General features: G+C 38.7%; 1 protein-coding gene across 4 annotated transcripts in view; it reads left to right on the top strand.

The window, feature by feature from the left end:
- Cmss1 (cms1 ribosomal small subunit homolog) overlaps positions 1 to 27,314 on the top strand; it is a 407,227-nt gene that overhangs the window by 5,984 nt on the left and 373,929 nt on the right. The window lies entirely within an intron of this gene.

Here is a 27,314-nt window from a genome sequence, read left to right as displayed (position 1 = left end):
TCCTTCCTTCCTTCCTTCCTTCCTTCCTTCCTTCCTTCCTCCCCACCTAGCCTGGAACTTGCTATGTAGACCAGGCCAGTCTACCTGCCTCTGCCTCCTGAGTGCTGGGATTAAAGGTGTGCACCATCCCTCCCAGCTTCTTCAATTCTGCTTCAGTTTACCTAGTATGTCATGTACTGCTTTGGTTACTTTATGAGTAGTAGCTTATTACCTAATCTTCATGAGGGCACTGTGAGTTATTACCTTTGTCCTTATTTTATAGATGAGGTAACGGAGGCACTGAGGTGTTAAGTGATAAGCCCAGTGTCGCTCTGTTCTTGAGTGGGAGAATTTTCATTCATATTCAGATGATCTGAAGTCAGTCTGTAGACTTATATTCCTCAGGATAAGTATTCTGATTACTAAAGGTAAGGGCCTAATCTCTAAACAAAGAACCTATTACTGATTTAAAAGGTCCATGATTAGTAACTTTTTATTTATTATACATAACGTTACTAGTATCAAAGTGTGTCTGTTACCTTTTAGGCTCTCAGAGTTTACACAATTGAAAATAAACAGATATACCATTAGGCTTTTCAGAACCTGTTTCCCAGTAATGGAGATGTGGTCCTTAAATGTGATTTATGCTCAAAGCTCAAACAGCTGGATGACTTTCTTAGGTCATTCAATATTTAATATCAAATGTTGTAAACAGTGTAAACCTGCCCTTTCTCTACACTTCCTATGTCCATCCCCACAAACCCCAGTTTCATTTACTCTTCATGTCTACGAGGCTTGTTGTGTCTTCCTCCAGAAGCTAGCTTTGCATTTCCTTGCATTTTCCTCTATTAAGTACACACTGTTGTCCTTATTTGGGTTAACCACTGAAGTAAGATCCTAACAGGGAACCCAGTTTCAATATTTGTCCCTCTGCAGCTAGAGTGATTCTTTAAAAACAGAAGTCAGATCACAAACTTGCTTAAACTCTCAAAAGCTTTTTCCCTCCCCATATAATAAATCTCATTGCTGTTGCTGATTGTTTTCCAGACCTGCTGCTTCCCACTGGTTTACATTGACCCAGCAACTTTGGCCTTCATGCTGTTCCTTCAGCATGAAGTTCCTTCTGTCTTAGGCCTTTGTAGAACTTTTCTGTTGTCCTCATTTTAAAAAATATATTTTTATTCTATGTGTATGAATGTTTTGCATGCATGTATGTGTACCACATGCATACCTGATGCCCGATGAGGCCAGGAAGAGAAGAGGGCATCAGATCCCCTAGAACTGGAGTTGCAGAGGGTTGTGAGCCACGATGTGGGTGCTGGGAACTTAACACAGGTCCTCTACAAGAGTAGCAAGTACCCTTAACTAACTGCTGAGCCATCTCTCTAGCTCCTGTCCTGATTTTTAAGTAACTGACTCTTTCTTAACATGAAGAATGTGAGAAGCATCTCCTGATTAGCCATTCTAGAATAGTCATCTAGTTGCTCTGTAATGATTTTCCCCAAATCATTTAGCACCAGCTGTTCCTTCCTTTGTTAAATCATGACTGCTTCCTGGCACTAGAGTGTAAGCTCCATGTGAGCAGAGATTTTGTTTTCCTCACTCTTTGCTTTATCCTTGAGGCTTAGAGTAGTATTTTTGTACACAGAAGGCACTCATTTAGAATTTGTCAATTAATTGTTAATATTTCATAGCCATGTCTTGATTGGAGACCTTAGTCTGGGAGTTCTGCATCTGAAGAATCTTGATCAATGGGAAGTATTGTCAAAAATCCTACAATTTTTAATTTTGTCTTTATTGAATTTTTGTGTATCTCACACAGAACATCTCAATCAATCTTAATCTCTTTATACCCCCTTACCCACTGACACCCTCCCATAGCCCCCCACTGGAACTCATACATTCTGTCATTTGTGTTAAGGCCTATTATGTCAAGTTAGTGTTCCCAGATGTTCCTAGTGCAAGTACTGAGGTCTAGTCAGCTTATCTAGAGTCCCCTCACTTTAGAAAGATCAGTTCTTCCTCACCTAGCAGTAATCAGTTGCCAATATTTCTTCAGCTAAAATTGGGGTCTGCTGTCCATTTTCCCAGCCCCAATTCTATGCTGGGTTTTTGTCTGCTTGAGTTTGCATGGGACTTATGTACACTGACTCCTCCTGTATGAGCAGGGTCCCAGGAGCTTGTAGGACTCTATTTCCATATGGCCGTGCACCCCCCTCTTCTGCAGTGGTCCCTGAACCCTGGGTGGGTTAAGTTTAATATAGGAGTCACCAGCATTCCGCAGATTCTTAATCTCTATGCTTTGGCCATTTGTGACCTTTTGTGTTCCTGGTCCTCTGTTGCATTGAGGGAGCTTCATTAATGAGAGCTAAGAGATTCATTAGTGACTTCTTTACCCCTGTTCTATGTTCCATGAGCCTTAGGTGTAGAAGTTGCATTGTAGATGTGTCACTTAGGCCTGGGCACTTCATAGACAATGTCTGTGTATGGGCAGTTGTAGTATGTGGTAATGGTCTCCATCTGGTGCAAAAGAAGCTTCTTTGATGAGTGGTGACTGTGATATTTGTCTGTAAATAAAAGGATACATATTTTGCACATAGTAAGAAATTACATTAGTCTAGGGTATGACAGTCTTGGGGTTTTCTCTAAGATCTATGACCTTGCCAGCCTTGTGTATTTGGTTATATTTACTGTACCACGCTTGGATTTCCTCCCATTGAGTGGACTTTTAATCCAATTAGGTAGCTGTTCATTGTCCCCAAGATAAAAGTGACACTACCACACCAATGTTGTATGTTGTGCTGGCCGTTGATGTGGTTATTTGGTCTTGAAGCTGGTGTTGGACCACCAGTTGGTGTTTTCCCTTGGTACCTTCACAGTGCTCTCCAAAGCTATGAGAGCCTTCAGGGGAAGTGACTTCCAGGTCAGTTCCAGGTCCATTGCTCCAAATCCTGTGTCCGAAGTATGTTCTGTCTTCAGCAGTAGGGTCTTACCTTCAAGTTCTGGGAGGCTATCAAGGGCTGTGACAATAGCCTAAGTAATTTTGCGTTTATTGACTGTGTATATTGAACCATCCCTGCATCTCTGGAATAAAACTGACTTGATCATAGTGGATGGTCTTTTTGATATGTTTCTGAATGTGGGTTGTAATTATTTGGTTGAGAATTTTTGCATCTTTGTTCATTAAGGATATGGACCTATAGTTTTCTTTTTTGGTCATCTTTTACTGGTTTTGGCATTAGAGTGATGCTGGCTTCCTAGAAGGAATTTGGGAGTTCTCTGTTACTATCTTTTTGAATAATTTAAGTAGTATTAGATATAGATCTTTAAATGTTTGGTAGAATTCTGCTGTGAATCCATCTGGGCCTGGGCTCGTTTTAGTTGGGAGGTTTTGTATTACTGTTTGAATTTGTTGAACTTGGAGTAACCCATATATGTTATGGGTCTGTTGGAGTTACCCATATATGTTATGGGTCTGTTTAAACTGTTGGTCTCTTCTTGGTTTAGCTTTGGTGAGTCCCATGATTTTACGTACACATCCATTTTTTTTTTTTTAGGTTTTCAAATTCAATAGTGTATAAGTTTTTAAATTATTCCTTTATAATATTTTGGATCTTTTTGTTGTCTTTTGTGATATTTCCCCTTTCATCTCTGATTTTGTTGATTTGGAATTGCTTTCTTTTAGTTAGCTGGGTTAAGGGTCTGTCTATCTTGTTAATCTTTTCAAAGAACCAGCTCTTGGATTCGTTGAGTCTTTATTTTCTTTGTTTCTATTGCATTAACTTCTGCTCTGATTTTTGTTATTTCTTCTTGTCTGCTGGGTTTAGGTTTCATTTGTTGTTGCCTTTCAAGAGTCTTGAGTTGCTAAGTTTAGTTGTCATTTGTTTGTGCTCTTTGTGATTTTTTTTTAAACAAAAGCACTTAGAGCTATAAATTTCTGTCTTAGGACAGCTTTTAAAGTGTTCCAGAGGTTTTGTTGCATTGTATTGTCCTTTTCATTTAGTTCCAGGAATACTTTTATTTCTTATTTCTCCTTTGACCCATTCATCTTTCAGGAGTGTGTTGTTCAGTCTCCATGAGTTCATGTGGTTACTAGGGCTTCTTCCAGTGTTGATTTTAAGCTTTCTTGCATTATGATCTGATAGAATGCATAGAATTATTTCCATTTTTTAATATTTGTTGAGACTTTTTTTGTGCCCCAGTTAGTGGTCAGTTTTGGAGAAAGTTCCATGGGGTGCTAAATAGAAAGTGTATTCTTTGGTGCTTGGGTGAAATATTCGATAGATGACTGTTAGTTCCATTTGATGTGTGCTATTGATTAATTCAGATGTTTCTCTGTTCTTTATCTGGATGACCTGTCAATGGAGTCAGTGGTTATTCAAATTCCCTACAATTAGTGTGTTGGGATTGATCTGTGTCTTCAAGTCCTGTAGTACTGTTTTAATGAAGTTGGGTGTACCAGAGTTTGGTGCATATATGTTCATAATTATAATATCATCTTGGTTAGTTCTTCCTTTGATTAGAATGAAGTGGCCCTCTTTATCTCTTCTGATTAGTTTTAGTTTGAAGTCTATTTTGTCAGATGTTAAAATGGCAACTCTTCCTTGTTTCTTAGTGCCATTTGCTTGGAATATTGATTTCCATCCTTTCACCTTCAGATAGTGCTTGTCCTTGAAGGTGAGATGGATTTCTTGCAGATAACAGCAACAACAAAAATGTATTTTTTTCTTAATCCATTCAACTAGTCTGTATTTTTTGACTGGGGAATTCATTCCATTGATATTTAAAGTTATTGAAAGATGTGTATTGGTTACCATCATTTTAATTTCTATTTGCATTCTTGGTCTAAGTGTGTGATTCCACCATTATGCCTTCATTTAGTTTCTTTCTGTTGTCCCTTTGGTGTAGTTGTTCCTTTCTTCATCTTTGTATTCCTTCAAGAATTCTCTGAAGGACTGGTTTTGTGGACATGAATTATTATGTCATGGAGCCTATTATGTTGTGGAGGATTTTTCTTTCTCCTTCAACTATAATAGACATTTTTGCTGGGTAAAGTATTCTGGATTGGGTCTATGGTCATTTAGAACTGGGAATACTTTGGTCCAGGCTCTTCTGGCTTTCATAGTTTGCACTGAAAAGTTAACTGTAATTTTGATGGGTTTTCTTTTGTTTTTCTTTTCCAGCTTTCAGTATTCTCTTTGTTCTTTATGTTCAGTGTTTTTACTATGATATGCCTTGGGGGGGGTTTCTTTTCTGGTCCTATCTCTTTGGTGTTCTATGTGCTTCTTGAATTTGTATGGGCATGTCTTTAATTTTGGGAAATTTTCTTCCACAATCCTATTGAAGATCTGGTCCATACCATTATCCTGAGATTCTTCTCATTCCTCTATGCCAATGATGCATAAATTTGGTTTTTCCATGGTGTCCCATATCCTCCATATTCTATTCCTGTGTTTTCTTAAACTTTTTATAATCTTTGCTTGAGTTGTCTAATTCATCAACTTTATCATCTAGCCTTGATATTGTTTTCCATTTCATTTATTCCACTGGTGAGGCTTTCTCCTGTCATTTTTAATTGACTGAGTGTTTCATGTCCTTTTTCATTTCAGCTTGAGTTTTCTTCAATATTTCTAACTCTTGTGAAGTCAGTCAGAAGTTTATCCCTATCTTAGATTTTTTGATTTGTTGGTGTGTTCTTTAAATTCGTTGAAGTCTTTGAACATCTTTAAGATTGTTCTTTTAAATTCTTTGTCCTGGGTTATCTTTAAGGGATTTTCACTGTAGGACTCCTCTATAGGACTGTTGATATTTGGTGGCGTCATATTATTTGGATTTTTCATATTATTATTTTTTCATTTTGATTTTGGCATGTGGATTTCTTTTCTTGTTTCTGATTCTGGTGTGAGACTCAAGGCTTCCTTTGTTGAGTTTAATTTAAGTCTGTCTTGTTTTGTATACTTGATGTGCTTTTGTTGTTTTCTTATTGGATATGAAAAGCTGGTTGGTCTAGGCTTCAGGTTCACTCTTTTGATTTTTACATTGGCGGGACCAGATGGCTCTAGTCCAGCTACTCAGGAGTTTCCACAGAGGCCCATGTCAGGTGAGAATCAGATACTCTCAGTTTTCCTTCTAAGGTCTGGGCCCCTCTAGTCAGCAGGCACAACACAATTTTGGAAGCTTGCTAGGTGGAGGCTCGATTCAGGAGATCTTAGGCAGTCTACAAAGTTGGGCCCCTACTAATGGGCAGGGAAGCCTAACCTTGCAGCAGTGGATGGGGCTGTAGGTGGTCCCATTGTAGGGGGATGGACATGGCATGATTTGGAAAGCTCACCACCAAGCCAAGTTAAGAGGGTAACCCAGAGACCTGGGGTGCTAAGAGAAAAAGCAGGCCTGTGCCCAAGGCTGAAAAGAAAACAGGATATGGGGTCTGGGAGATTGGAATTTCTTAGGTTGTAGGGTAGTCAAGGTGCCATGGATGGGATCAGACTCGGAAGAAGGCTGGTCTAGGCAATTCAAGGTAAGTTGGGGTTGTGGACAGCCAGGGGAGAAGGCTGGTCTTAGGAGTGGAAGGCTGGTTGAGGGTGGGGACAGCCAGTGGAGATTCTAAGAAACTATACTGAAGAATTGAACCTGGGGATCAGGATGCACTGGGTGGGTCTGGGCTAAGAGGGTAGTCCAGAAATCTGGGGTGCTAAGAGCAAAAGCGGGCCTGTGCCCAAGGTTAGAAGGAGAATAGGATGTGGGGTGGGAAGATTGGATTTGCTCAGGTTGCAGGGGAGTCAAGGTGCAGTGGGTGAGATCAGACTTACAGGGAAGAAGGCTGGTCTCCAGAATCCCAGGCAAGTTCAGGGTCGGGACAGCCAGGACAGAAGGCAGGTCTCAGGTGTGCAAAGGCAAGTTGGGGATAGGAACAACCTGTGAAGGCTCTAAAACTGGACTGAAGGATTGAGCTGGTCTGGATGCAGGGGATCAGGACTCTGAGGGGGCGGGGCTAAGAGGGTAGCCCAGAGATTTGGGGTTGTAAGAGCAAAAGCAGTCCTATGCCCAAGGCTAGAAGAACAGGATCCAAAAATCCTACGCTTCACAAGTGTCTGACTCACTCACTTTTTATTCTATTAAACATAGTTTAGGGGTTTTTTTTTTTTTTGGTTTTTAGATAGGATTTCACTATGTAGCTCAGACTGGCTTGAAACTGGAAATCCTACTTCGTCAACTTCCCAACTGCTAGATTACAGGTATTCATCATGGTGTTCAGCTGGATTCAGTTTTATAAATTACATTTTAAAATGAGACAATGAACTCTTGCTTTGTAATGAGCTCAGAGTTCATATAGGTGACAACTTTTGTAACCTAGAGTCAATCTTTTTGTTTATGATCACTGAGATGAGTGTTGTGAATATTATTCAAATCATGTTGCTTTATTGATGCTGAATTTCTTCTGAAAAATGATGCAGTGGGGGCTTTCCTAGGATCTTTAAGTAAATAATGAGGTTTGTTTTGTTTTTCTCGCCAAAGTTAGACCTTTGCATTATACATGTTATGAAGTGTTACCTGTATATACACGATTCAGGGTTAGAATATTTCATTTTTAAAAAATATTTGATATTTTATTTTGTATGTATGAATGTATTGTCTGTATGTATGTAAATATACTGTGTCATGTAATACCTGCGGAAGTCACAAGAGGGTATCAAATCCCCTGGAACTGGAATTAACTGACAGTTGTTAGCTGCCATGTGGGTTCTGGGAACCGAGCCCAGATCTTCTCCAAGAGCAGCCAGTGCTCTTAATTGCTGAGCCATCCCCCCAGCTCCCCCTAGAATATTTCTTGTAGATATTGGTAACAGTCAAGAAAGAATCAACTTCGTACTGTGCTTTCAAAAGTATTTATTGAGGTCAGTCCTGTTTAAACACAGGCAGGATTAGAGGGAAAAAACAGTTTATAGAATTTATATGTTGATGTGGTTAATCAAGATACAAATAATAAATGGCTATGATGTAAGGTCAAAGTCCAAGATAAATTTTTAAAATGAGAGGGTAAGGAAAGAAAAAAGATGATTACATTGTTAGTCAATGCTCTGTACCTTAAAACTCTCATAGATGAACCCTCAGTTCACCTTCATGTGCTGGTTTACTTTATATAATCTCCATAATTATTACAAATATTTAAATGAATGCTTCTTAAAAAGTTTATAGGTACAGATGTATGTATCTTTCTCCATATCATATATACATTTCCTGATATAATTTTGCTAGGAATCCATGAGTTTCATAAAATGCCCCTCATAAATGTAGAAGACCTAGAAATACCTTTATTTCTTGTTATTTAACAACAATACATAATATATTTCATGCCACAGATCCTTTGAACTTTTGTATTGGCTTTTGTTTTGTTTTGTTTTGTTTTGAGAAAGAGTATCACTGTATAGCAATCTTCCCCTTGAATTAGGGATCCTACTGCTTGACCTTAAACTAGATGTTTTTACTCTCAGCTTGCTCATTGCTAGGATTATATGGGTGTGCCACTATGCCCTGCTTTTGCTCTGTTCTTAATCTAATGCTCTGTCACTGAATACCTAGATGCCTTCATAGAATTATATATTTTACTAAGCATGTAACAAACATTTTGAAATATAGTTTTCTCATTTTCATCAGCTTTTATATAGTTTCTCATTTTCATCAGAAAGCTTAGTTGTATTCTTAAACTGCTTATGTGTTGCTTTTAAAAGCTAATTGATGATGTTATTAAACTTACACCCCTTAGTTCCCTGCTAGTCTAGTTTGCTGTAGACCGGGGATCAGCAAACTTCTTTTATATTTTTTTTGGTAGGAGTCTGCTTTTATATATACAAATCCAAAGGTCATTTTTTGAACTACTCAACTGTGCTCTTGTAGTATACAAGTAATTATAGACAACCAATATGTAAACAAATAAATGTGACTGTATTCCACTTAAAGTTTATGAGCAATAACATTTTAGTTTTATGTACTTTTCTTGACATGAAATAGTGCTCTTTTGATTTTTTTTGAACCTTTATTATTATCAAAGCCATTGTTAGCTTGTCTGCCATGTGAAGGTAGGTACTGGACTGAATTGGGCCTACTGACCAGAGTTTGTAGGTCATTCTCCAGCTCAAACTTACACCTTGAGTTATATGTCATATTTCTCTAGAAGGAATTTGAAATATAACTAAAAGAAAATCATGGTTTTTAATAGTGACTCTATTACTAGGTCCACAATTCTGTTACATATTAGGACAGTTACATTCCTGTTAAAATTACATAACAATTCCAAAAAGTTACAATTCAGAGACCATTGGAAAAAGATCAGGAAAGACTAGCATAAAAGTGTCAGGTTTTCACAAATTTCATTCTCTCTCTCTCTCTCTCTCTCTCTCTCTCTCTCTTTCTCTTTCTCTTTCATTTTTTATTTTCTAAAACAGGGCTTCCCTGTAGACCAGGTTGGCCTCAGTCTCACAGGGATCTGCCTGCCTCTGCCTTTGAATGCAGGAATTAAAGGCAAGCATCACTAAATAAAATAAATTCCATTTATTTTCATTCATTTGGATTTTTTTTAAACTTAAAATTTTATTTATTTTTATTTTATGTGTATGCATGGATTGCCTGCATGTAGATAAGTGCACCCGTGTCGTGAAATGCCCATGGAGGTCAGAAGAGGCTGTTGGATCCCCTGGGATTGGAGTTACGGACAGTTGTTCGCTGCCATGTGGGTGCTGGGATTCAAACCCGGGTCTTCTGCAAGAACAACCAGTGCTCTTACCTGCTGAGCCCTCTCTCCAGCCCCTCATTTGGATTTTTATCTGCTTTTTAAAATTTAATCATACTTACTCTGGAATTTTAGGACAGTTTTTCTATAGAGTTTATTGATTATTTAATTTATAAATATAATGTATTTTGGCTCATTTTTAACCCCATTTTCCTCTCATATCCTCCTCCCCCTCCTGTTGAACCCTTTCTTCCCAACAAGTTCTCTTCCATGTACCATATTTTTCTTTATTTACTTTTTTTTTGGTCATTTTGAGACAGGGTCTCCCTGTAGCTCCAGCTGTCCTGGAACTCACTGTGAACAAGGCTGGCCTTGAACTCACAGAGATCTGCCTGCCTCTGCCTCCGGAGTGCTGGGATTAAAGGAGTGCGTCACCACGCCGGGCCTTTATTTACTTTTTATTCCTCCAAAATGGCCACATTTCTTCAGAAACAGGGTTATGCTCAGGTGGAAGGAATCTGCTTCCGTTGGTTTCTGTTGATTTTATGTTTAAATTTTTTTGATTGATTTATTTTTATTTTATATGTATGCGTGTTTTCCTGGCACGTAAGGGCACCTGTGTTGTGCAATGCCTGCAGAGGCCAGAAGAGGGCATCAGGTCCCCTGGAATTGGAGTTAGGGATGGTTGTTAGTTGGGGTTGGTGACCCTGTTTTCCTAGCCTTTTATTAGTGTTTTGAACACTATCTTGTTCCCCCCCTTTTTGTTGTTTTGTTTTGTTTTTGCTTGCTCTTGAATTTATGCCAGCTTGGCATAAAAATTACATGAAACAGTCCAGCTGGGGATTGAACATGTGGCTTTGTGAATGCTGGGTGAGTGCTTTCTCCACAACTGAGCTACATCCTCCCTACTTATGTAGTTGTTGTAGCTGCTGTTCTCTGTTTTTTTTTTGTTTGTTTGTTTTTGTTTTTTTTTAATTGAGACAAGATTTTGTTATGTAATATAGCCCAGACTGGCCTCAGACTCATGATCTGCTTTTGCTTCAGGATTATTGGGGTTCTAGGCATGTGCCCCAGCTTATTTTTTGCTTCTTTTTGATCTGTTTGGTTGTCACCCAGCCAGATATAAGCGCTTTTCCCATCCCTCCTTTTCTTCGCTGCTATCTCTAGTGTGGTCTCTCACGTAGGTCTTGAATGGCCCTTCTCTAGTGCTTCCACTTAATTGCACTCACAGGAGATTTATCAGATACCTGATTCTTCTCAGGCATTTTGTTGTGCACCTTGTAGTGCATTACTTTTGAGGTTAGAGCCTCTTTACCTTCTTTTATAGTCACTTTCCTTCTCCTGCTCTCCTGCTTTCCTTTAACTTTGACCTTTACATTTCAGTCTTACAGCTCATTTGCTCTCCCAACAGTCTCTCTCTGCCGCTTGCCCCTGCTGTACACTATTCTTTAGCTTACATAACTTGATGCTGCCCAGCTGCTGCCGGCACCTCCTCCTCCTTCTCCGCTTCCTTCTCTTTCTCCTCTTCCTCCTCTTTCTCCTCCTCTTCCTGCTCCTCTTCCTCCTCATTTCCCCTTCCCCTTCCTCTCTCTTCTCCCTCTCCTCCTCCCTCTCCTTATTAGATGGCTCCTGGGGTACTCTGTAGTGGCATCAGTGTGTGCATTGAAGCAGGCTTATCTAGATGAGTATGGGGAATGGCAGTTCTTTGCTTCTGCTCTGCTGACTCAACCCAGGAGGATCTTTTTCCCTAACTGCACTGAAACATCCTTGATGCTAGCTGAAGCACTCCATACCCAGGAGGATTTCTTGCAGGCCCATGCCTCCAGTATTCAGTGAAGGATCATAGAAAATACTTTTAACCCTAGAATGAGACTTTGTGAAGTTGTAAACTTGTTTAGTCAGAGATACCTCACCTTAAAATGTCATTGTGCTACTGTGTCCACAGTGAAAAGCACATTTTTCTCTTGATTCAATGACAATCTTTTGAGTATGATGAAAAGAGTGACTGTACCTTCTGTTAGGCTACTATATGCAGCCCATGGACTTATTGAATGTAGCATTCTCTTACTCTTCATCCTTGCGGGTATCACAACTGGATGGGACTTTAGGAAATGTTCTGCTTTCCTGTTTTACATATGGGAAACACAAGGCTAGATTGATGAATGCCAAGCCCAATGTCCCATGAATGAAAAGTGAAGATTGACATTTCAGTCTCCTGATCGCAAGCTTCTGTTGAATCTGATTTTCTGTAATACTCATTTAGGAAAAAGATATGAATAAAGAATGTCCTATGAAATGATGCACTGTTGCTCTTCTTTTGTGTGTGAGAACCCTGAACAATGATTTATATTTGCCTCAAAGATCTTAGTGTTATTGAGTGTTATTTAATTCTCATATCCTCTGATTGCTATAGAAAGTGGCAATTCTAATCTAAAAAGGATTGTCTTCTAAGACTAGCAATATGATTCCATGGCTTCACATTTACAGGAAGGGAAACTTACTAGAAAAATGAGAGAGGAGGCTAAATGCTGTCAGGTATGCACACATCAAAGTTGTCGGGGAGGTCGCATAAAAGGTATAGTTCGCTGTTACCAGTTTTGCTGTTTCTTCCTCCCTATAACTAAGAATTACCTTCTTTTCTTCTTCTTAGTCATAAATAAATCATAGTTTTTAGATCTTAAAGTTTGATTTTGATGTCCTGCCATTTTGGTTCATGAATTTATTCTGCTTTCTTGAAGCAACTTAGGAATTCTTGCTCATTTTTGAGCATATATGATTATTTGATAGTGTTATAAAATGAAGGATAACTTCTTTGTTCACAGGATGCTCTTCAGCTGTTGGAGTGAATTCAATCCTATCCTCAGTTGATGATACAGTCCAGCTTTGAGTTAGATTACAAATGGTGTGAAGAGTTGGGTGGTGTGGAGAGATGTGACTCTGCACTTGTGAGTGTGTGTAATGCTTATAGAGAGGTGAGACTTGTAGGTGTGCTGCTCTTTGAGCATGCTCTTTATCAGGTCCATCAACCTGTGAAGGAACCATAGAACCATTGACTGTTTCACCATTTCCTGGAGTGATGACCATTCTTCACTGACCTTCCATGGAGGTGATTCTAGCTTGCCAGATATTTCTGGAGATGAATCATCCCAGATAGTACATTGGTATGACTTATCTTTTCCCTCCCATGTGGAGGAAAGTGTTAGAAGTAACAGTTCTTAGGATGTGTAGTTTCTCACAGCCATTTCGGTGATTAGGCTTATCCATAGGTCCTAGGGATGCTTTGGTGGAACATCTGCTGAGGCCTGTAGATTTGGGTTTAGGGATTCGTGTTGGAATTCTCTGCCTATATACTTCCTTGATCTTGAATTAAACAAAACAAAACAAAAAAAAAAAAACCAGAAAAGGTAGTTATTGATACAATTGGAAGAAAAGCAGACATTGTTCTACATGAAACTAGTTTAAAGGGTTTGATTTTGAAAACACTAGGTTCTGGGAATCTATCAGATTCAAGGTAGTTGGCTTGAGGGGCGGAGTATTTTGCTACTCACTCTTCTGTATGTGTTGTGGGCAAAGTCTTTGATGGTAGATAGTGGTAGACACAGAGTAGACACATTTCTTCTTCTTAATCAAGAGTTTTGTGAGAGATGAGAGCAGTCTCCCAGACTAATGTCAAAGGCCCATGAAACTGCCAGAGAAAGAGTTTTTAACTGAGTCTTAAGAGAGTTTCATAAAGAAAGTAGCATTTGACTTGGGCCTTCAAAGACTTCAGATAATAAACTGCTGTAACAGGATGGGAGAATGCTTTTGACAATACCCTTGATATGGGAAAATATTAAACACATTTGAGGAATGGAGTGGCTTCAGATTCAGTTGCATCTGAGAGGAGGTAGGATGGGAGTGTAGATTGGGGCTTCATTCTTCATAAGGGGATAGAAGTAGGTCGGAGAGTGGGCTGAGGTGGGATATCGGATACATTGTAGAGGTAGAATTGTCTGAATATTTGCTCACTGACTAACCTATGAAGAGTGAGGAAGGAGGAGTGTGAAAGCCTGATAGGTTCAGTGATCTAGGCTGAGGAAGTAGGTTAGCAGAGAGTGAAAGGTTGCCAAGAAATATATTCTTATATTCATTTTTTTTAAGGGACAAAATGCTTTTGGCTAAGAATACTTACTAGTAAATAGATGGGAAGGTCTCAACAAACTGTAGATCTCTTGCTTTAATTCAAAGTTGATTATTCTTTTTTTGTTTGTTTGGTGGTATTTGCTTGCTTGCTTGTTTTTGAGTCAGGGTCTCACACTGTATCCCAAGCTGGCCTGGAACTCACTGTGTGGTCCTGACTTGCTTTGAATTTATAGCAGTCCTCCTGCCAGAGTTAATTATTCTTTTTCCCTAAGGTTACAAAATTTTCTTGATTTCAGTTCATAAATATAAATACTTCAAGATGTCTTAAAAATTCATTGTACTGCCAGGTGTGGTGGCGCACAACTTTAATCCCAGCAGAGGCAGGTGGATCTATGTGAGTTCAAGGCCAGCCTGGTCTACACAGTGAGTTCAAGTCCAGCTTGTACTCTTGTACTCATTGTACTCTTACTTTTATTGTACAGAGTACAGTGAAGTCTCTTTGTGTTTATGTATATATTTACTTTAAAAATGCAGTATGTAGGATTTTCATTTTATTTCAGTATTCCCTAAAATACAATCTGATATTATTGAGCTTTTAAACTCCTAAGTCAAAGATTTAGTCCAAAGATATTTAATTGTACCTCTCTCTTCATAAACATTATTTAAATAAAATGAAACAGAAGAGTGTAGAGTTGAATGCAAAACATCAGTATGCACTCTTGTATGGCAAAGCACTGTTTTATGAGTATTGTTTTATCTCTATACTTTATATGTGTGTGTACGTGCATGCATGCTCACATACAAGGCTATGCTGTAGCATACATTTATTATTAGTAAAGAGTTTGAAATCTACTGAATTAGATAGAGGATGATTGATGTTAAGCAGATCAGGCATTTATTGCTGGACATGCTAACTGAAGTTAGTACAAAGTTTTGGAAATGTCCTTTTGTAAGGAATTACAAATATGTGATCTTCAGATGCCAATGCAAGATGCAATAGTAGTTAGAACTTAGTGGTCACATTCATTTGTTTAAAATGCCTAAAACTGGGCTGGAGAGATGGTTTAGTGGTTAAGAACACTGTTTGTTCTTGCAGAAGCCCCGGGTTCGAATCTCAGCACCCACATGGCAGCTAACAACTGTCCGTAACTCCAGCCCCAGGGGATCTGACAGCCTCTTCTGACCTCCATGGGCAGTGCACAACATGGGTGCACTTATCTACATGCAGGCAATCCATACATACACATAAAAATAATAAAATTTTAGAAAATGTTTCAAAGCAGGCTTTTCAAATAAACACTGCACAGATTCAACATATAATAAGAGACTTTCAATGTGAGATAAATCATATCAGGAATATACTTTTTTTCTACTACATTTAGTCAATTTTTTCTGAGTCTAGGTGTTAGGAGAGTATCTTAGCTTTGATATTCTCATTGCCATTTTTATTGTTAAACATAACAGATGAGATGGTGACCTTCTTCCACGAGCCTTTTCCTTCCTTCCTTTTCCTGCCCTTCAACTTGCTTCTTGTCTCATGCTGAAGTGCTGCAGCACTACACTTTTGCCTATCAGATAGGCAGGGTTTTTTTTTTTTTTTTAAGAATAGTAATTGGCTAGGCAGTTAGGGTAAAAAGACCCCAAAGAAAAGTAGCCAGTTTCTTGGCTAAAAGAAGCTTTGGGCCTCTTAGCAAAATACTCTGTTCCAAAGACCAAAAATGTCAAAAGTATTTGGGAGCTTTTATCTAATCCCTAAAAGATGTTTAGGGTGTATCTCTCCAGTGGAATATTAGCATAGCAAAAAGTCCCATTTAAAAAAAAGAAGAAAGAGTACATGAAGTTATCAGGAAAAAGTGATGGGGAGATATGGGAGGAGTTGAAGGGGAGGGAGTGGGTATGGATTTGATCAGAACACCTTATATGCATGTATGAAATTCTCACTAAATTTTTTTATTTGGAAAAAAAGAATAGTAATGATAAAAATCAGTGTCTGAGGGAGCAGCTTGATAGTGTATATTAGATAGTGCCTTAAAACTCATCCCTGTAACTTAGCCATTTTATTGTTTGTAGAGATTGTTTCTAGGAAATAATCAGAGACAGGTAAAGATACTTGTTTTAGCATTGTTAAAATGAAAAACAAATTGGACCTAGATTTAAAAAAATCTTAATAATACTTAATAATGAGATTGTGCTAAATGAATTAGAATGTTATTAAAAACACTATGCTGTCATTAAGTGATGCTTTCAGAGATACAGGAAAATGCTTCTTCAGAAATGTTGAAAACTGGATCTAAACTAAACTACATGCATATTTTAAATATTTATTTTAAAATATTTTCCTATTTTTATTTTATGTGTATGAGTATATTGCCTGAATGTGTGCTAGTGCACCTCTGCATGCAGTGCCCACAGAAGTCAGAAGAAGATATCAAATCCCTTGGAACTGGAGTTATAGACAGTTGTTAGCTGCCATATGGGTGCTGGGAACTGAACCCAGGTCCTCTACAGGAGCAGCCAGTGCTCTTAACCGCTGAGCCACCTCTCCAGCCCCAGGAGATTAATTTTTTTGAAAAAACCCATTTATATTTTATGTGTATGAGTATTTTGCCTGCATGTATGTAAGTGCACTTGTGGTGTGCAGTGCCCATGAAGGTCAGATGAAGGCATTGGACCCCCTAGAATTGGAGTTACAGACAGTGGTTAACTGCCATGTGGATGCTAGGAATCGAACTTGGGTCCTCTGCAAGAGCAGCCAGTGCTCTTAACCACTGAGCCATCTTTCTAGTCCCCACTTCAAATATTTTTATGTGAAGAGAAAATACTACAGATTGAACGTTCCTCATCTGAAATACTGGAGGCCAGAAGTATTTGAGATATCTGAATTTTGGGGCTATTTATATGTCCATAATGAGCTATCTTGGGAATAGGATCCAAGTCTAAACATAGATGTCATTTATGTTTCATATACACTTTACATGAACAGAATAAAGGTCGTAATATTTTTGGTATACTTGTGTTTTAACCACTACCTGTCATGTGAGATCAGCTGTAAAATTTTCCATTTTTGTAGTGGCACTCAAAGAACTTGGATTTTATAACTTTGTATTTCAGTTTCGCAGGTTAGGGGTACTCAACCTGCAGATGAAAATGCATCTATGGCCAGTGGTTTACTCAGGTTAGTGGTGTTAGAGGTGCTTTTTGTTTTTCTCAACACTTCCTAAAAGTTTACATTTAAAAGATGTTACACTAAATTTTTACAAAAATATTTTATTTATTGTTCTTATTTTATATGTATGAGTGTATTGCCTGCATGTATGTGAGTGCACCCATGTCGTGTAATGCTGCAGAGGTCAGAAGAAGACTTCGGATTTCCCTGGAACTGGAGTTAAGGACAGTTCGTAGCCACCATGTGGGTGCTGGAAATCAAACCTGGGTCCTCTGCAAGAGCAGTCAGTGCTCTTAACTGCTGAGCCATCTCTCCAGCCCCATTATACCAAATTATTAAGAGAAAAGAAGAAAATGCCCCAAGGACATTTCTGGGAGCTTCATCCATATCATCTAAGCACAAACAATAGAAGCAGCAGTTGAAATCAGTGATAGACTAATCACGCTTGCTGATATCACCGTAACTTCAATGTAGTCTTTCCAAAATAAGTTTCTGTGATGACCTTTCGCTTTGTCAAGAGTTACAGAGGTTTTCCAATTTAGCATGCAGAAGTCTTGTTGAAGGCCTACTTAAGTTTGTCTGTGGATGTGTAGGAATCCACTTCGTTAAACTCTCGAGGTGATTCGTTCTGATGCAGGTGGTCAGTTGACCACACATTGAGAACTACTGCCATAGTTAGACCTCCTTTAGATGTAAACTTTCTTACACTGGGAATTCTGACCTGTCAAAGTAGGGATAGTTCAGCACCATTAAAACTAGAGCATCCTGGCCCAGTGGCACCTGGCAGGATGTTCATCAGAATAATCTCTGATTAAAGAATAATCTATGATTAATGCCCAGCTGCTATATCAGAACCTGTAACTTAGATTGTCTGGAAGCAGGATCAGGGAAGGTACATTTTTCATGAGCATCATGGGTGGTTCATTTTGTCTGAAATACCCAGCTAGAACATTGTGCTGGTGGAGCTTATTAAGCAACACTGATATGTGATTGTGAAGAAAACATGGCTTGGAATAGTGATCACTGACAGGTTGAGCTGTTTAAAAGTTGGGCTCTGATCTAAACTGCTGATGCTGCAAGTTCTTTGTATTATTTGTAGCTGATTTCACTACATAGTTTGTACCTCTAGATGGCAGCAAAGCCAAGTTATTTTATTAGGACTGCCCTGCATGTCATTCCCCCAATTATGTATATGGAGGAGGTTTGGGGGGCGGGGGGCTGCCAGTGGAATAATGTTATGTTACTTGTTTCTTGTATGAATTTTGTACTTGGACTTGTTTCAGCAAATGAAGTATGAAGCTTTAAAATGTGTCATCCCTTGGATCTTTTTTATAAAGCCTTGTATCAAATTGCTCCAAGAAAGTTTCTTTCCAAATTTGGAGTGCATACTGAAAGAGAAATTCATTCATTATGGCTCTTTTAAGACCACACAGTGAATGTTCTTCTCCCCAACTCCTGGGTTTCATCAGAAAGCAGCTGTCTTGCAGAAGATTAAGCAAGTTAGAAAGCTCATTCATAAAAGAATTTTTTTTTTTAAATCCTTAATTCATCTTGGAGGGTGCTATTTGGAATGGATTACTAGCCTGAGGATGATGTGTTTGATGAGGCAGAGGCAGAGGCTCTACCTAGGAAGCTATAAAATTAAAACTATGTTTGTAGAGTACATTCATTGAATTCTCAAAGTGTTAGCTTGCTTGTCCCTGCTTCTAAAAAGAAACCTGGAAATCTGTGTGACCCCTATTTGCTGAAAGGTATTGATGGCAGCGAGTTACTGACCCAAAGAAATGTAAATGCATGCGACGTTTTCAGTTTTATTCAGTCTCAGTTCTGTTACACTGTTTCTGTATGGATCGTCTGTTCTTTCACATTGTTATAGAAGGCAAACATCCAAATGTATACCAGAAGAAAATCAGCATTTATGAGGAGGCTATCAGATCCTAGTTAGACAGCTGGAGTCAGGATGTTTCCTTCTCTCTCAAGGAAATTTAGTGTTGTTAAGTGCTTTGAACTTCTTGGTGATGTATTGGCAGCCTGTTGTGTAAGTGTTCCTTCATCAGTGGGCCTGGTTCCAGGGACCGCAGGCCTCCTCATCAGACCTTAGCTCTAGATATTGAGAAGTTCAAAACTTTTTCAGGTGACTTTTCGTCTTTGAGAGTTGGAAGATGAAATCAAAGCTTCCTGACTCTCCTCCAGGGACCCAGCTATGGTATACTTGGTCAAGGCCATGTGTTATCAGAATGACAGTATTTTTAAAAAATAAAATGTTGGTATTTAATAGGAAAGTGAATAAGTAATGTTGATAGATGTGGTGATGAAAAGGAGGAAATGCTAAACTGAAAAAAATACCTTTGAAATATTACTGCTTTCATTTCTTTTGTCCTTAATATTGTTTGGCAAATCATTGCTAATTTGTGGGTAGGGGAAGGTTGGAAATAACAAATAAATCTGGCAGATAGCCCAAATTTTCATTTGGTGCTTTGGCTTTTTTATCTCTTGATTTTCTTAGTACTTCCCATTATTCAAAGAAACTTTATCCCTAAAAGTTTTAGTTTTATATGGCAACTAAAGGTCCTTCAGAGGGAAACCTCATAGTTTATCTCATTCCCATTAATCTCATATGAGAGATCAGTTGGTGTTCCAGCACTGTGATTTCCATTGGACTTGTCCAGTTTCTGAAGTGAAGAGTATAGTGGCTTGGTGCCTTTGTTCTCTAGTGTAGTGTGGCTTGTGGTCATACCTAGTCACTCCCTATCTCTCTCTCTGATAATTATACTTGGGCACTGGGGGCAATCCAAGAATAAACATCAAAATAATAGTTTTCAAATCTTTCCTAACCCATCTGCTTACATTTTGTGCCAAATACAATATTATGTAGAAATATAATGTTAAATATATTAACCTTGAATAGTTGTCTCCATTGTTTATTCTTTTAAAAAATTTCATCTGTTGGTTCTTTTCTTTTGCCCCCATTTTTTTTTTTTTCCTTTACTTTTTGAGACAGGGTCTCACTCTGTAACCCTGGCTGGCCTTGTCTACATACAGGCAGGCTTTCCCCTGCCTCTGCCTGCTGAGTGCTGATATTCAAGGTATGCTCCACCACTGGTTTCTTGTTTTTTTTTTTTTTTTTTTTAGTGGTGTTTTGTTTTGTTTTGTTTTTAATGCCCCTTTCCCCCCCTTTTCTTTGCACCCATTTGATTTTTTTTTTTTTTAACTTGGTGAGAGTTTCATATCCTACAACAGCTTTGTTTTAGTGACCAGAGCACAGGCCATGGAGCCAAACAAACTTGACTCTCTATTCTAGTTTTGGCACCAATTACTGTGTGTCCCTGAGCAATTATAGCCTGTGAAAACTTCAGTTTGTTCACCTGTAACCTTCATCTGGGGATTAAAATACTTGCAAGTTTTCTTTGAGGAGTAGAGATATTGTTTAGTGATGTCCTTCACATGTCCAGAGTGCCAAGTACTTGTTAGCTGTTATACTTGTTCCCAGTATTATCATTCTCTTTTTCCTTATATCTGATCTTAAGAGGCTGATCTCCCTTCCTTCCTTCCTTCCTGGGGGGTGGGGGGTGGGGTGTCTCTCTGTAGGTCCAACTGGCCTGGAACTCTTTATGTAAACCAGACTGGCTTTTGATCTCAGAGATCCTCCTGCCTCTGCCTTCTGAGTACGCTGCTGGAATCAAAGGTGTGAGCCACCACACCCAGCTTTTAAGATGCCTATTTCTTGATCATAATCCTATCATATCTTTGTTTTATTTTTCTTATTTCCCTGCTTTATCTTCTGGTTTGCTCATCTGTACCCTTATTTATTGAAGATGTGTTTCTTGATGGGCACTGGGAAGCTGAATAAGCAGTGTTGATTCCTGGGCTATATTTCTGATTAGCTTCAGCTCAGAAAATGACCCTTCGTACATGCTGTTCCACTTCCAATACCACTTGGTCTGGTTATTGTCTTTTTTAGAGTTCACTTGCAAACATCTTTTTTGTTGCATTTTATAAAACATGTCTACCCTATCACTTGTAAAGTCCTTGGTCCCTGCCATTCTGTGCAAGCCAGCTGTGACCAGGTGTGGTTTTAGCCATTTGAGTCTTCTTTGGTACTGCTTACGAGCAATATTTAAACTGAGTAGTGTGGGACAGTGGTTCATAAACTGTATGTGCCTAACAGTTCCCCAGAGAGCTGTGCTGGTACAGATTTATTGCATTTCTGGGTTTACTAGGTCTAGGGATGTGGAAACCTGCAGAGTTCTAGGTGATTCTGATCAAGGTGGGCAGTAACTGTTGTGAGAAATGTGGATGTGTCTTTAAAAATATTACAGCTTATTCATGTTCGTGAAATTGTATTATGGAGAGGTAACATAGGACAAGGTGAAGTGAACTGCTGCACTGAAGGTACAGTGTTTTAGAACCCAGAAGCAGATTGAAAAATAGTAAGGGGGTTTCCAAAGGAAGTGGCACTTGAGAAAGTGGGAATAGAATGTGAGGAACAAAGGGGGAGAACATTCCCATCCTAGAAACAGCCTGGATGAAGGTGCAGGGTAGGAAGGCCCAATTGCATGTGGGAAGATAGATAGCACTGTGTAATGGTGAGAGTGATGGGTATAGTCAGTTTCAGAGGAAAATGAAGCAGCACGTAGAGGCTGAGGTGGAGGCTGGGACAACCATTATTTGGGCACTGATGTAAGTGCTGTTACTTGATATAAAACTAGAGAATTGCAATTATTAGTGTTATCCAGGGTGAAAGTTGTATTAGAGAAGTAATGATTATATATAGCTTAACTATCAAGTACTGTCTGTGCTGAGGTCTGGAGTAAATGGGAAGTGTGGAAGACAGAGAAAGAAATAACAGGGCAGAGTGGCTAATTTGATGGGGGATAGGGCAGAGTGGAGACTGGTTCCAAGATACTGAAACTGGGTGATGAGGAAGAAACAAGATAAGAAATAGTTCAAGGCAGACGTGCAAAGGTGTGGGAAAATGCTACGTGTGAAGTGTAATTGGGCCTTGTTTGTGGAATTGCCTGGTAGCACTGAAATTTTGGTGATGATACTTTGTGGAACCTGATGGCGATATTATCATCTTTTCATGTGGCTGGGGAGTCTAAGGAGAATATATAATTCCTTCTCAGTCTTCACTTTTTTCTTCTTCCACTGTGAATGCTTCTGTATCCCTTTCCCAGAGTCTAAGAAATGAGTTATTTGGGATACTACTTCATGCCATTTGTTCTCTACAAGGCTACCCAATCTTACTGATAGGAATGTAACTAATCCTGAGAATACCCCACCCCCCTGCCCAAAGCAGTTCTTCCCATTTCTTGAATGATGTGTAATGATTGAACATTATCCTGACACTGACTGATTGGCCTATTTAGGGAAAGGAAATCCTGCCATCTGTCTTCCAGTGACTTTTCTGGACACCTTAGCCATTGTGTCTGGATCAAGCAGACAGATGACATAAACTTAACATGCCAGGGAGATTTTGCCACATCTCGGCACTGAAACATGCAGTAAGAACAGGATGCCCCACTCAAAGCAAATTTCCTTCCTTATTGGCAGCCTGAGAAAAGCCTGGAACATGGCCATAGTTGACATGTTTGAATTTAAAGAATTAGTAATGACTGTCCATTGTTCTCCCTGCTCTTCTCACTGTTTTCTTTGAAGCAAAAATCAGCAGTCACAGAAACGTTTAAATTTTCTCAAAATTTCTGTAGCAAATTTTTATTATATAGTCGGAGAAAGTTTTACATGTTATAAATGGCCTCTATGTGTGTTGTTATGAGAGATGTCCTTTTCAGCATGATTGCTACCCTGCCCATGACTCCCTCCCTGACTTCCTCAAGAAACTGTCTATCCCTCATGACATGGCTCTGTTGCAGTTTTTCTTTCCTTTTTTCTTTTACATTTTTTCCCCCCAGAGAACCGCTGAGCCACCTCTCTAGCCCCAACAATGCTTTTTTTTTTTAATAATAATTTTTGGAGCATCAGTTTTTCCTTAATAGGTTATGAAACTGCTTGAGAAGTGAATTTCCTAAATTAGGGAATACAAACCAGGAAGAACTAGGCTTCTGCAAAAGAAGGATTCTCATCAAATGTGGGCAAAGTCAATGTTGCTTGTCTTTATGAGGCTAGACCTTGACCCTTGATTGCCATTTTTGAAGGTCTTAAGTCATTATCTGGATTATGGAGGCAGCCACCTACTTATAAGATCTGATATCCAAAGTTGTGCTGCTTCTCCCATGGATCACGTTCAATTACTTCTGATGTTTTTTGAAGCTGACAGGTGCCTACCTTTCTGCACATATTGATGGCCTATCGTTTTCCATTTGATTCTGTCAGAACTCATTTCTTGTTCCATTTCCTCTTTCAATTATCAAGGCATTGAGTCTTGTCTTCATAATTCCCGTCCAGTGTTGAACACAGTGTGTTCATGTGTCATGGTCAGTGGATTGATTACTTGTGTCTGTGATGCTTTGAAGAAAAGATGCCACATGCACATTGCTGAGATGCACGAGTAACTTGTCCATTAGTAATCATTCCTGCACCTATCCAGAGTATGTGGCTAGCCTTGTAGGTTTGTAGGGTCTATGGTCATGTTACATTTTTATCCAAACAGGACTAGCTTTTTAAAAATATAGCAAAACTGCTAGGCATGTTGGCACTGGCACTCGCCTTTAATCCCAGCACTTGGGAGGCAGAGGCAGGTGGATCTCTGTGAGATCAAGGCCTGCCTGGTCTACATGGTGAATTCCAGGCCTGTTAGGCTCTTGGGGCTACAGGGAAATCCTATCTCAAAAAGACAAAAAAAAAAAAAAAAAAAAAAAAAAAAAAAAAAAGCAAAACAAACAACAACAACAAAAACCAAACTGTGTGATAGCACATGCCTGTAATTCTAGCATTTGGTAGCATTGGGAGGTAGAAGCAGGTCAGGAGGTCAAGATCATCTTCAGCTATTAATACATAGTATAAGTTTTAAGCTAGCCTGGACTACAAGAAACTGTCTTAAAAAAAACAAAACAAAACAAAACAAAAATCCCCCAGCCTGCACCCCACTCCCCTTCCAAAAGTTTCTCTCAGATTACCTCAAAGGTAATCATATAAAACTATTGGGCTAAGAAGGGGGTGGGTGGGTACTCATTAAAATAAGAAAACTAGTTTCAGGTTTTCACATAATTGCTTCAAATAATCAGATTAATTTTATTTGATTTTTGTTTTGTTCCTTTTGTGTTTTATTTTTAAGATAAGGTCTTTCTTATAACCCAGGTGGGCCTTCAACTCACAATCTTATGCCTTCACTTTCTAAGTTGACCAGTAATTTAACAGAAATTTTTAAATGAGGCCAAGTAGAGTATTGCCCTGGCATGGCTGACTGAATCCAAACATTAGCCTGGAGTGCATTTTTATGGCAATATTTTTAAAGCAAAACCTGTTGTCCAGATGAAATGCTGACAGACTTGTAAGTGCTACCTTATGTACAGTATTAATTCATTATCAAATTCTGAAGTGCTCAGAGGTGTTAGCCAGTTAACTTGCTGGACTCCCTGAGGATTCTTTTAGGCTTCCCTTAGGGGATGTCTGGTGCTCTGATGTTTTGATGGTAAAAAAGCCCTCCTTCTTAATTTAGCTTCAGTAGTGCAAAAGGTCCATCAGCTGGAAAGGAAAGGGCTTGGTGTTTAATCTAAATTAAATTTAATTTAATAAGATTTAAGGTTTGGGAATTTTATTAGAAAATTACTTGTCTTTCTTGCGTCTATTTCACTTTGTCCTAAGGTGAATGGAGTGCTTTGTTTTGTTTCTTCAGACTTCTCTCTTTAATGTGTGTCCTGGACCATTCCCAAGAAGTACTGTAGGGTTAAGTTCAGGACCCGGCATCTGGGGAAGAACAGAGCTTCTAGGTCAGACAGTCTGCTGCAGTTCACCTAGAGATTTAAGCATCTATACTTTGCTACAGTTATGAAACTAGGAACATTCCCACCTAATAAAATCCTTGCTTTTATTGAAGTTTCCTTTTGAATAAGAAAACCTGGATAGTAAACCCTGTTTTTCATTGCAACCTCTAGAGGGGGGAAGAGTTGCACTTCCTGGGACAAGTGTAATTCAGTCCAAGAGTATGAGAACACTTACTCATACCAATACAGAAATTTCTAAAGCAGTAGAATCCCAACTTTAGAGTGCAAACAAGGCAGTGGATGTGTTAAAGGGTAGCTTAGAGGCTACTTCCAAAGAACATGGTTTATTACCACTAGGAGGAACTTAATGGTAACATTAGATTCTTATTTGGATGTCTTGGGTTTTACTCTGTCAAACACTGATCTGTAAGAATGCTTGGTGTGGGCTGGGAAGTAGTACAGTGTCAGAGTGCCTGTCAAGAGGCCCTGAGTTCAATTTCTAGCACCACCACCACCACAAAATCCAACATAAAGCTAAAGGTTTGGTACATTGTTGCCCAATTGTATTTTCTCTTGGGATTTTAAAGAAAAAGTCCCCCCCCTTTTGTTTCTGGTGGTGGTCTTTTTGAGATAGGGTCTCTCTGTAGCCCGAGCTGGCCTAGAACTCATTATGTAGACCAGGCTGACCTCGGTGTCTTTTTTTTTTTTTTTTAAATTTAAGAGAAGAAAAGCTTAATAACAGGGACCAGTGTAACTGGACCAATGGCTAAGGGTTTGTCCTTCCATTGTCTAATGTGTTTTAAAGGAGACACACTTTGTAAATATTCAGTATGAAAGAAGGTACAAAAATGTTTTTATTTTGGAGTTGTGTTTCATAAAAGAATCATAGCCTTTGAATTATAAGGGTTTGAAAACAATAAAATATCCCTTCTAGGACCTCTCACAATGTCCCTAATTTTCTTCTTTGGATATCATGAAGATGCCATGTCTAAAGCTTTGGTATTGTAACATAAAACTGTGGAAACCTTCCAAGTAGAATTTATATAGTCCTCTCATCATCTTGAACAAGCACAGATTGAGCATCTCTACTCTGAAAACTTGAAATCTGTGATCCAAAATATGAATGTTTTGAGCACTTACATGGCACAACAAGCAAAAAATTTCCGACTGTACAACTTTGTTTTGTGCATAAAATCATCTTAAAATATTTTTTAAAATTACCTTCAGCCTAATTACATATAAGTTGTATATGAAACATAAATGAATTTCACATTTAGACTTTGGTCTTACTTCCAAGATATATGCGTGTGTGAATCTGTATTTTGTAATACAGTTGGGTCCCTGCCGAATCCCAAGATAAATGTATATGAACAGAAACTTTCTCATTCATCATCAGCCTCAGCTTTCATCCACATTTATTTAATGATGATGCAAGGCCATAGCATTGGTATTGCAGTTCATCACCATGGAAATGTTTCTGTCAACAAATCCTCATTTTGCTATCGTAAAATTGATTTTGCAGGGAAAAGGAAGATAATTGTGAAAGATATCTTTTACTTTTGAAAGATCTTCATAGTGTGCCTAGATGTCTAGATGAAGTGTGTTTAAAATCAATAACTGGCAATAAAATTGACCACACTAAATTAATAGTTAAGAGGTAGAAAAGGGAAAATGATGATGAGCTGTTTTGAAATAATCTTTTTGGAATGTGACCTGGAACTAGGTTTGTAATTTAAAACGTCCCTAAGAGCCCTTGTTCTTTGCTCAGAGGTGTGGCGTGTGCTTAGAGGCCCTGGGCTTATGTATCACAATTTCTAGGAAGCTCTGGATGAGTTTTTCTCATCTATCTTGAAAATGGCACAATAATCAGAAAAAAATCACATCTTATGTGCCTCTGCTACCATGCTGCATGATTTTTAAAAAATGGGCTTTTCTTACAACTTGTGCTCCTGTCTGTGCGTTTTCCTCTTGGGGGGTTTTCAGGAACACAAACTGTTAAGTTTCTGATTGTAGCCTTACAAGCAGGGTAGGGCACACCCACTTGAACAATCCAAACTCTTTTGGGAACCAAATAAGAAAATGGAATAAGAATGATACTTTTGAAGCAGAATTTTCTAAACTTATGTCATAGAGGCTGATTCCAGATTTAGATGTAATATATGCTTTATGAGGATTTCAGTCTGTGGTAGAAATACAGTGATCCCTTGGTCAAGGTAACTTGTATTTCCAAATATGCCCCACTTCAAGAGCTTTTAGCTTTTGCCATCAGCTTACATGTATCTACTAATAGCATATTATTTGGTATCTTTTTATTCTTGATATATACTGGGCACTCTTGAGCACCAGGAATATTGAGATACATCTTAAGAGTGGTAGTTTGTTATTAGTTTTGGCTCATTTTTAAGTCACAAAGATATACATTTTTATTTGAACCATG

The sequence above is a fragment of the Nannospalax galili genome, unplaced genomic scaffold (assembly GCF_000622305.1).
Source record: "Nannospalax galili isolate Female #2095 unplaced genomic scaffold, S.galili_v1.0 scaffold355, whole genome shotgun sequence".
Lineage (NCBI taxonomy): Eukaryota > Metazoa > Chordata > Mammalia > Rodentia > Spalacidae > Nannospalax > Nannospalax galili.
This window is presented reverse-complemented; position numbering and strand designations above follow the sequence as displayed.